General features: G+C 40.3%; 1 protein-coding gene and 1 pseudogene across 1 annotated transcript in view; one reads left to right on the top strand and one right to left on the bottom strand.

Annotated features, from left to right (window-relative positions):
• The window catches only part of LOC102834904, an 11,086-nt pseudogene extending 6,673 nt beyond the window's left edge, over positions 1-4,413 (top strand).
• The window catches only part of MTA3 (metastasis associated 1 family, member 3), a 186,797-nt gene that overhangs the window by 100,033 nt on the left and 76,740 nt on the right, over positions 1-10,024 (bottom strand). The gene's annotated exons all lie outside the window — the stretch shown is intronic.

Below are 10,024 nucleotides of genomic sequence, written 5' to 3'. Positions count from 1 at the left end.
AGATGGATCAGCCAGGTGGCATCATTGATGGACTCAGGTGTGGCAGCGGTAGTGAGGTTGGCCCAGGATCAGACATTGTTTCGTTCTGCTGTGCATAGGGTCGCTATGAGTCGGTTCCGACTCGATGGCACCTGACAACAACAACAACAACAGAGTGTAGACACATGTTAACATGGGTGACAGGGAGGTTAGCAGAGGAAAGATGAAGATAGCAGGCAATAAAGTGAATGGTGGTAAATGTTTCTATCTAATAGATGTGGTCTATGGAGGGGATTTCAACCATGGAATGAAGCAAGGTATACATTTTGCTGAATGTAAAACTGATGATCTACTGTTAACTTTCACTCAATTCACCAAAAAAGTTAAAAAAAAAAAAAGATTACAGCAAAGAAAACTCTATGGAGCAACTTACTCTGCAACACATGGGAGGTGCCATGAGCCACGGGAGAAATGTCTTTTCAGATTTTTTTCTAATTTTGAAAGCTGTGTGATATACCATTGTTGAGTTATGAGATTTTGTTTTGTTCTGTTTTTATATTGTTGCTGTTGTTGTTAAGTGCTATCCAGTTGATTCCGACCCATAGCGACCCTGTATAGGGTTTCCAAGGAGCAGCTGGTGAGCCTGAACCACCACCTTGAAATGTAAACGGCTTTGCAGTCTGGCGCATTAACCCACAGCGTCACACCACAACACGCCCTTTATATCAAACATATTTTTTACAAAAATCTTAAAAAAATAAAACACTCAACTGTGCTTATGAGAAACCTGTACATAGACCAAGAGGCAGTCGTTTGAACAGAAAGAGGGGATACTGAATGGTTTAAAATCAGCAAAGGGGTGCACTAGAGAGAACCCTCCTGACTGACCTCTGAGCCATGAATTTGAGACTTGCCAGCCTAAAAAACTTACATAACATCATTTCCTTGACACTTGTGAGTTCTTCATTGTGAAATAGTGCAGTGCACATTGCAGAACCCTTGGACACGGAGGGGGTATGTATCAGGGGTTATGGAGTCGTACAACATATTGAAAAAGTCAGACATCTGGAATATCTTTTAACCTCCGACTCACAGGGACCAGCCCTAGTACTGATCTGTATAAAAGAAATGAATCATGAAGTTGGTGACATGATAGGGCTTGCTGCACTGGCCCTGACTCGCTGTCATCTGTAGTTTTGGGAAAGGGGGCATAAATGGGAAAACGAGAAACCTTTGGTTTCTAAATAGGATAAAAATCACCCAGCTGTGATGTTATAATCACTTGTCCAAGTAAAATCTATTCATGGCATATAGAATCAGTAGAAGTAGATTTAACTACTGATGAATTAGCTAGTTGGATGCATATGGAAATACAAAATGATAAGAAAAGGGCAAGATACACAATTTCTTATTTTTCATTATGAGTAAGAGCTGCAAAGACAAAGAGAAAGAATGTAAGGGCCAACTAATACTGAACTAAACCCAGATCCAGTCTGAAAAGAGCTATGACCATTTGTCACAGAACTGATTCAGAAATGAAAAAATTGGGTTAGGACAATAGAAAGCACCCTCAGAACCACTGGTCACCATTAAGGTAGTCCAAGAATAGAATGAGCAAGACCAAGAAATTATTGAAGCCAGCAGTGTAAAACAACTGCTTCAATTTGTAGGTTCGTATCATCAGCTTACAAGGCGCTCTAGTGACCGTAGTGGTTTCAAATCAGGCTGCTAACCTCAAGGTCGGTAGTTCGAAACTACCATCTGTTCCACGGGAGAAAGATGAGGCTTTCTGTTCTCGTAAAGATTTGCAGCCTCAGAAATCCTGTGCTATGAATCGGAACCAACTCCATAGTACTTAACAACAATCATCAGCTTCCTGGGAGACCTTTATTAAAATTGGTCCGGAGAGTGACTCATTTAGAGGCAATGTCTTTAGTTTTGAATGCTACAGAATGAAAAAGTATGCTTAGATAGATGCATGATCCACAACACACTCTGCATGGAAATATTTGATCTATTTATGATAGCTCAGCATGATGGACTGAAGAAAATTTGCAGTAGATGTTTATCTTGAAAAGGAAATTGCCCCTCTCCCACTCTAAATAATCAATGGAACACTCCCAAGGAAACTGCTAATGTTGGAATGGCTTTATTGTGTCCAGGATACTCATCCAATGAGTATGCCCTTCATACAGGTCATAGCAAATATGGAAATCAAGGGAACCCTTTTTTAGGTGGGTACCCCATGTAACATTACTACTGTGAAACTAAGCGACATCCGACAAGCCACGTTGGGTTTACTGGCATCATTTCCCTGCACCGGTTTTACAGATGCTAGAAGTGTAAGGGTAATTCACAAGAAAAAAGGAAGAGACAATTGGAAGAGAACTTACCACAATAGGAGAGATTTTTAGATGATTGCTAAGAAATAGGACGAATATAGCAGATGTTGATGGGGTTGATTCAAAGGTTCTAATACAGCAATATAGGAGATTGGGTGGAACAAGGAAAATTACTGGTGGCCCTGCAATGTTAAAGAAGCCTAACCAAGTCCATTAAATTCATCCTTAGCAAGGAGGATTTAATGATGGGAATATCCATCTGGGATCACTTGGAGCAGGGTCTCATCTTTCAGCATGTTGCTACACAGTTATTTGAACACACAAGCCTATTGTCAAAGTATGGTTAGAAGAGACTTCGACTTGGTACAGATCTTGAGTGCAGTGATATATTACACTGATGATACTATTATGTTAATACCAAACACAGAAAAATATACCAAGGCAGATTTGAAAACAGTGGTGGTACACATGAACAGAGACTGATTAATAAATATAGCAAAAATCCAAGGCCCTGCCTAAAAAGTAAAATTCTTGAGACTAACTTGGACTGAAGCCACCCATGATATTATACAGGTAACCAACAACAAATTGTGATTGCTATCTACACATCCAAAACTAAGCAAGAGGCCCAACATTTGGTTGGTCTATTCGAATTTTGGAGGATGCATATTCAACATCTGGGAGTACTGCTGGCATAGATCCATACAATCACTCAGAAGAAAACTAGTAGAATGGGGTCCTGAGCAACAGCAGGCTATATCTGAGTTACAGAAAACAGGCTCACTCACCCTGCTTTTAGACCCATCTGATCCACATTCAGACATGATTTTGAAGGTGCCTGACGCATGTCCTTATATCAACTGGAGCTTATGGCACAAATATAAGAACACCACTGGGATTCTGGACTAGAAAATTTCCAGATGCTGCAGCGTGATAACAGATAACACATCATTTGAAAGGCCATTATTTGCCTGCTGTTGGGCTTTGAGTGAGATTGCCCCAATGACAGAAAGGCAGAAAATAATCATGAGACCTGAAATATCCTTCCATGTCTTGGGTGATGTCTGAAAAATACTCGAATAAGGAAGGCAGTGCCCAAAATGGTTCCATAGTAAAATGGAAATGAAATACTAAGAGAGACACAACAGGAAGACTGCCGAGGAGCCCAGGAAGGGATGGAGGGATCAGAGAGAGAGACCCGGCACCCTCAACTCCAACTCCTGGCCTTCTGAACTACTTTCAAAATGTAGTATGAGTCTCCAGGCTGCCACTTATAAAAAATGGGGGAAACACCAGGAACTCGAAAGAAAGAGCCAGAATGAAGACCCACCTGCTGAGTGAAGCAACTGACAAGACACAGTCCTACTGAGACCATCGCCTAAAGCGATCTATGTGAGGGGAGAGGGGAGGACTCCTACATCGAGAGGAGAAGCCAAGGACGATGGCCAGAAAATTAAACTTTGGGACATAAATACCCACATCACCTGCTATCTTCTGTCGGAGTTGCCTGGTAAAGTATTTGGAGAACACCAGGCCCTATGAGTAGAACTGTCATCTACTAGAGTCATACGCTGCAACACATCGGTCATGGCAGAACCATGTAGGATACTGTTTACAAACTGATAGCAGGTCTCCAAGAAGTAGAGATGAAAATGCAGAGGGAATCCTACCACAAATTAGGCATGGAGGTGCCTGGAGATATCAAGGGGGAGATGCGTTCTGTGAAACAACACTTAGATTCCCATCATAATGGTGAAACCAAAGCAGACAACAGTTCCAACAAAGAAACCATCAAAGAGAAGCAGAAAAGAGAATAATGATTATCATATGAAAGATGAGCAGGTAAGCATCTGTCTGGAAACTCCAGGGGTTAAAATGGTAGGAGAGGCATTGCTCTACCCATTCAACAGTCTTATACCTAAATAAGTTCATCACTAAAAAACTTAACCTTTCATCTTTCAAAAAGCTGATATATTTTACAATGAAGAAATCCTTGGCAAGGACCACACGCTCAAATTTGTAGTTGTTTGGATGGAGATTCAAAAAAGCCTCGCTACTGCTGCACAACAGAGTCAAGATGGACCTGCTGTGAGCCCTGGGGCCTCAGTCATGTACCACAGACTCCACCCGTGTTCCCCAGACGGGACACTGCATGGCCGGGCAGGACCGCACTTCACACAGAACCTTGCCTCCCTCCAGGTATAGCCTCCGCGAACCAGACTTCTGAACAGAGAATATTTATAACTTTTTCTATGAAAGAACTCACAACGTGACAAGACAACTACCAGCACTGCATTTACAGAGGATGAAAACACTTTCATAATTTTGCTTGTCCACAACCCTCAAAGTTATTCCCAGCAGGGCCATGTAAGACTAAGCGTGCCTCCTACACAGACCTCATTGTTTTCCGGGTCTTGAAAAATCTCAGTTCATTTCAGTTCAGTTTTTGAGTTAAGTTTCATGATAGGACTATAAAATCCGTACTTTTATTGAATCCTCCCTAAGTTATTGAAAAATACCCCTTTTCATGGTGAATGATATTTATATTGCCTTTAGCTTCCTTGAAGACTTAGAAAACATGTATTTTTTTAATCTATTTTTTAATGCTTATGGCTCATACAGGAACAAGCTACAGAGGAAATGCAGGGAGTCCTGGTGTGGTACTGTGGGCTAATGCATCAGACTGCAAAGTCGTTTGAACTGCAAGGTCGATGGTTCAAGCTCACCAGCTGCTCTTAGGAAACCCTATACTGGGTTGCTAGGGATCAGAATCAACTCGACGGCACTTCACAACAACAACCCACCATATATCCATGATCAAGTAGCCCTCTCCCCACTAATCCTACCCTGTAACCACCTGAGAAGCTGTAGGAGCCCAATGCCATGTGGACAGTGGACACTATCCCTATGAACCACTTTCTGATGATGAAATTCCTTGGTTCACAGACAGCAAACTTCCAAGGTACATGGACAACACTGAATGTGGAGAGGTGCGGCATTAAGATCAGCAGATGAAGAGACACTGATTTTAGAAGGTAAAAACAGATCAGCTCAGATGGCTATTCAGCAAGCTACCGAACTAGCTGTGATGGAAGAACTGGACAAGCGTTGAGAACCCATACGTTTGATTTCTACTGATTCACAAGCAGTGGCCAATGGCCTGGCTATATGGTCAGGCAAATGGGCAATGGGAAACTGTACTGTTAAAGGAGCACCTGTGTTGGGCAAGGACCTGTGAAAGCACTCTGGGAATTTAAAGGGTGCATCAGAATAGGAAATGTCCATGCTCATCAGAAGAGCCCTCTTACTAGATCAGAAGATGATTGGAATCAGCAAGAGGATATGTTGGCATGCTCCCTTGAGGTAACCAATTTGGATCTATTAAATGAGTAGCTGTGGGGATGCTGAAATAAATTAGCTTAATCTACACACATCTCTCTTACACCTCCTGGAGCACAAAATGCCTCTAAGGACTGCCGTGCCTATCAACAAGAAAGACAATGTGACAACTTCCTTGCAGGGGAAAGCCCTGCAAATAGTTGGCAAGTGGACTGTTGTTGTTGTTGTTAAGTGCTGTCAAATTGGTTCCAACTAATAGCAACCCTGTATACGGTTTCTGAGGAGTTCAGTATTTCTCCTACAGTGCCACGCCAGGATATTGGCAAGTGGATTATATAAGACCAATGGTAAGAGTGGCACCATGTGGCTATAACAGGATCCTCACAGGAACAGATACTTATTTGGGCCTGGACTTTGCATATCCTGTAATGGAAGCATATGCCAAAAACACCATTAAGGAATCAGAACAAAAGATTCTACACTAATTTGGGCCAGCAAGTTGTATTTCCTAACAACACAGAACATACTTTACAGCCTACAGAAACATCCTATTAAATGGCCATACCATGGTGCATACCATGGTTTGATAGAGACTTGGATGAGCAATAGAAACACTGGTTATCAAAAACAGGGTAGGGTGGGGATACATGCATGAAGGGCTGGCTCACACACCTTTGTTAGTGTGTGCTCACACTCAATATGGCTAGATTCTTATGATTCTAGGGGACCTAGAGAAAAGGGGGAGAGGGAGGATGCTGGTGACAATGTACAGCTCTTCCCCATATACCTGAAATTTCTTTTTTCCTACTGGATGCTACAGTCCCAGAAGCAGGGGTGATCTATTAAAAAGAGAACTAACGTGTATGCCAAAATTCCCAAAGTCCTAATGGGGTGTACTGTACCTTTCCCCCAACAGACAAAATTGAAGTTCACATCAATAGCACCATATTGTACAGTCGTCAAGACAGCTCATTAATCTTGTACTTATGAAACCCTAACCAACATGAACAGGAGAGCACTGAGAGGGAAGTACTTGTAGATGGGTATTCCTTAATAGCAATCTGGACTCGCACAGCAGCTGAATCTGGTATGTCTTGCCAAGAAGGAAAAGTTTGGATAAATGTAAATGATCAATTAAAAGAAGGAAACATAATAGCTAAAAGTAACAGAATGAATAAATGGTTTATGCAACAGCAAAAATCAAACATTAAGCTTAAGACTCAGAGAAAGGGGAAATTTTTTATTTTACCAAGGGCAAGAAGAATAAACCTGAGCCAACCAGACAGATACATACAGCAGACTTGAATGGCTGGTACCTGAGTAACTTAACTCTCAGGACACTTTGCCATACTGAAGTATTAACTATAAATGAGTTTTGAACTGGTGAAAAGATTGGAACAGGGAAATTAATCTTTCAAGTATTTAAGGGCCAGTGGCTGGGAAAGTCTGGGGGTGGCACTACGGGCCAATTAACTATTTATTATGGTCCTTCTTTTAACAGTCCTCCATTCCGTGATGTATTATAAATCCTAGTCTCCATTCTTGTGATTATGGATCCATTTTGAAGTGAATTGATAATGATGCAAAATTAAGGTGAGATTAAGGATTGTCGGAAATCCTGGTGCGGAATTACAGGATAACCACTGGACAACTAACCACAAGATCAGCAGTTCAAACCTACCAGCCAATCCTCGGAAACCCTATATAGAGTCGCTATGAGTTGGAGTCACTAGTCATCTGTCATTTGTTATACTGTGGTGGCTTTGAGTCATTGCCAGAAATGACATAATGACACATAGAAGCAATGATTGCCAAGGAGTCTGAGTATGGTGTTGTAGGAAAAGCTATGTACTACTTACCACTAAGTCAGCAGTTCAAGCCCACCAGATTTTCCTCAGAAACCCAATACACAGTCAATATAAGTTCGAATCATCAGTTTTCTGTCATTTGTCATACTGTGATGATGGAAATGAGGTAAAGCCTTCAGGACCTTCATTTCCTAATGGGACACAACTCAAAATGAAGAGAAAGAGCTGTAAACATCCATCAATAAACAGAACATGGAATATACGAAGTATGATCCTAGGAAATTGGAAATTGTCAAAAATGAAATGGACTGGTATTGGCCATTCAGAATCTGACAATCACATAGTGTACTATGCCGAAAATGACAGACTGAAGAGAAATGGCATCACATTCATCATCATAAAGAACATAACAACATCAATGTTGAGTACAATGCTGTCTGTGATAGGACAATACCCAAACGTCTACAAGGAAGACCAGTCAATACCACTATTATTCAACAACATAAAAGATGACTATACACATGGACCTCACCAGAAGGAATACACAGAAATCAAATTGACTACATCTGTGCAAAGAGACAGTGGAAAAGCTCCATATCATCAGCCAAATCAAATCCAGGGGCAGACTGTGAAACAGACCATCAATTGCTATCATGTAAGTTCAGGCTGAAGCTAACAAAATTAAAACAATTCCAGAAGAGTCAAAATGTGACCTTGAACATATCCCACCTGAATTTAGAGTTCTTGGAAGCACAGATCTGATAGAATACTAAAGACCAAACACCAGGAGAATTGTGGGATGACATCAAGAATATCACACAGGAAGAGATCAAAATGTCATTAAGAAAACAAGAGAGAAATCAAAACGCATATCAGAAGACACTCTGAAACTTGCTCTCCAGCACCGAAATGCTAAAGCAAATTGAAGAAATGAAAACTTAAAAGAGTTGAATAGAAAATTTCAAACGGTAGCTTGAAAAGACAGTGTCAAATATTATAATGAAGTGTGCAAGGACCTGGAGTTATACAACCAAAAGAGAAGAACATGGTCAGCATTTCTCAAGCTGAGGGAATTGAAGAAAAAAATTCAAACCTTAAGTTGCATTATTGAAGGACTTGGCAAACTATTGAAAGATGCAGAAAGCATCAAAAGAAAATGAAGAAATACAGAGTCAATGTAACAAAAAGAAATGGTTAATACTCAACCATTTCAAGAGGTAGTAAATGATCAAGAAAGAACCAATGGTACTGAAGGAAAAAGTTCGAGAGGCACTGGCAAAGAACAAGGCTCCAGGAATTGATGAAATGAAAAAGTTGAAATCCTTCAACAAATTGAGACAGCACTGAACACTTACTCATTTATGCAAAGAAATATGGAAGGCAGCTCCCTGGACAACTGACTGGAAGAGATCCATATTGATGCCCACTGCAAAGAAGGGTGACCCAATGGAATGTGGAAATCATCGGACAATATCATTAATATGGCATGTGAGTAAAATTTGCTAAAGATAATTCAAAGACCACTGCAATAATACATTGACCGAGAATTTCCAGAGGCTCAAGCTGGATTCAGACCAGGATGTGAAACAAAGGATATCACTGCTGACATTAGATGGATCTTGGTTCAAAGCTGAGAATAACAGAAAGATGTTTATCTGTGCTTTATTGACTACCCAAAAGCTTTCAATTATATGGATCATGACAAGCTACAGACAACATTGCAAAGAATGAGTATTCTGGAATACATAATTGTGCTCCTGAGGAACAACAACAAGACTAAACTGATTTCTCAGCAAAAACCATGCAGGCAAGAAGACAATGGGAAGCCATATATAAAACTGAAAAAATAAATTGCCAAACAAGAATCCATATCCAGAAAAACTATCCATCAAATATGACACCGAAATTAGGCCATTTTTAGGCAAACAGAAATTAAAAGAATTAGCAAAAACCAAGCCAACCTTACAAAAAAAAAAACAAAAACTAAAGATAGTTCTTTGGACAAAAAAAAACCTAAACAACAACAGACAACCAGAGACTAACACACCTAACAAAATCACCTAGCCTCAACCCAGATATAAACGTATGAACGGTAAAACAGACCTGTAAGGATGAAAATAGAGAACCAGAGATATAGTCGCAATAACAACAAAAAGACACAATAAAGTAAAAAGAAGAGATAGTCCAGTTAAATAACTTCCAAATGTAAAGGAAATAAAATAGATTTCAAGAAAAATAAATAAAAATAAACCTGACTATAGTCCTAAAAAATACCCCAAAGCCTTACTCCTAACACTAACTCTAGTCCTAACCATAACCCTAACAACAAATGAAGTGCCAGGCCTATCCAAGACTTACCCAAAGTGCCAACCCTAACCCTCAATCCTTACTTCTACCCACACCCACCCCATGCCAAAACACACACACATACAACAACAACAAAAAATGTATAAAGACTGAGCTTGGTAAAGTTGAGCGCCTCTGGTTTAAGGTAATTATGGTGAGTTAAAAAAATACTGCTATAAAGAACACCCACACTTGCAGATAATACCCACT

Source organism: Chrysochloris asiatica, unplaced genomic scaffold (genome assembly GCF_000296735.1).
Source record: "Chrysochloris asiatica unplaced genomic scaffold, ChrAsi1.0 scaffold00024, whole genome shotgun sequence".
NCBI classification, from domain to species: Eukaryota; Metazoa; Chordata; class Mammalia; order Afrosoricida; family Chrysochloridae; genus Chrysochloris; species Chrysochloris asiatica.
This window is presented reverse-complemented; position numbering and strand designations above follow the sequence as displayed.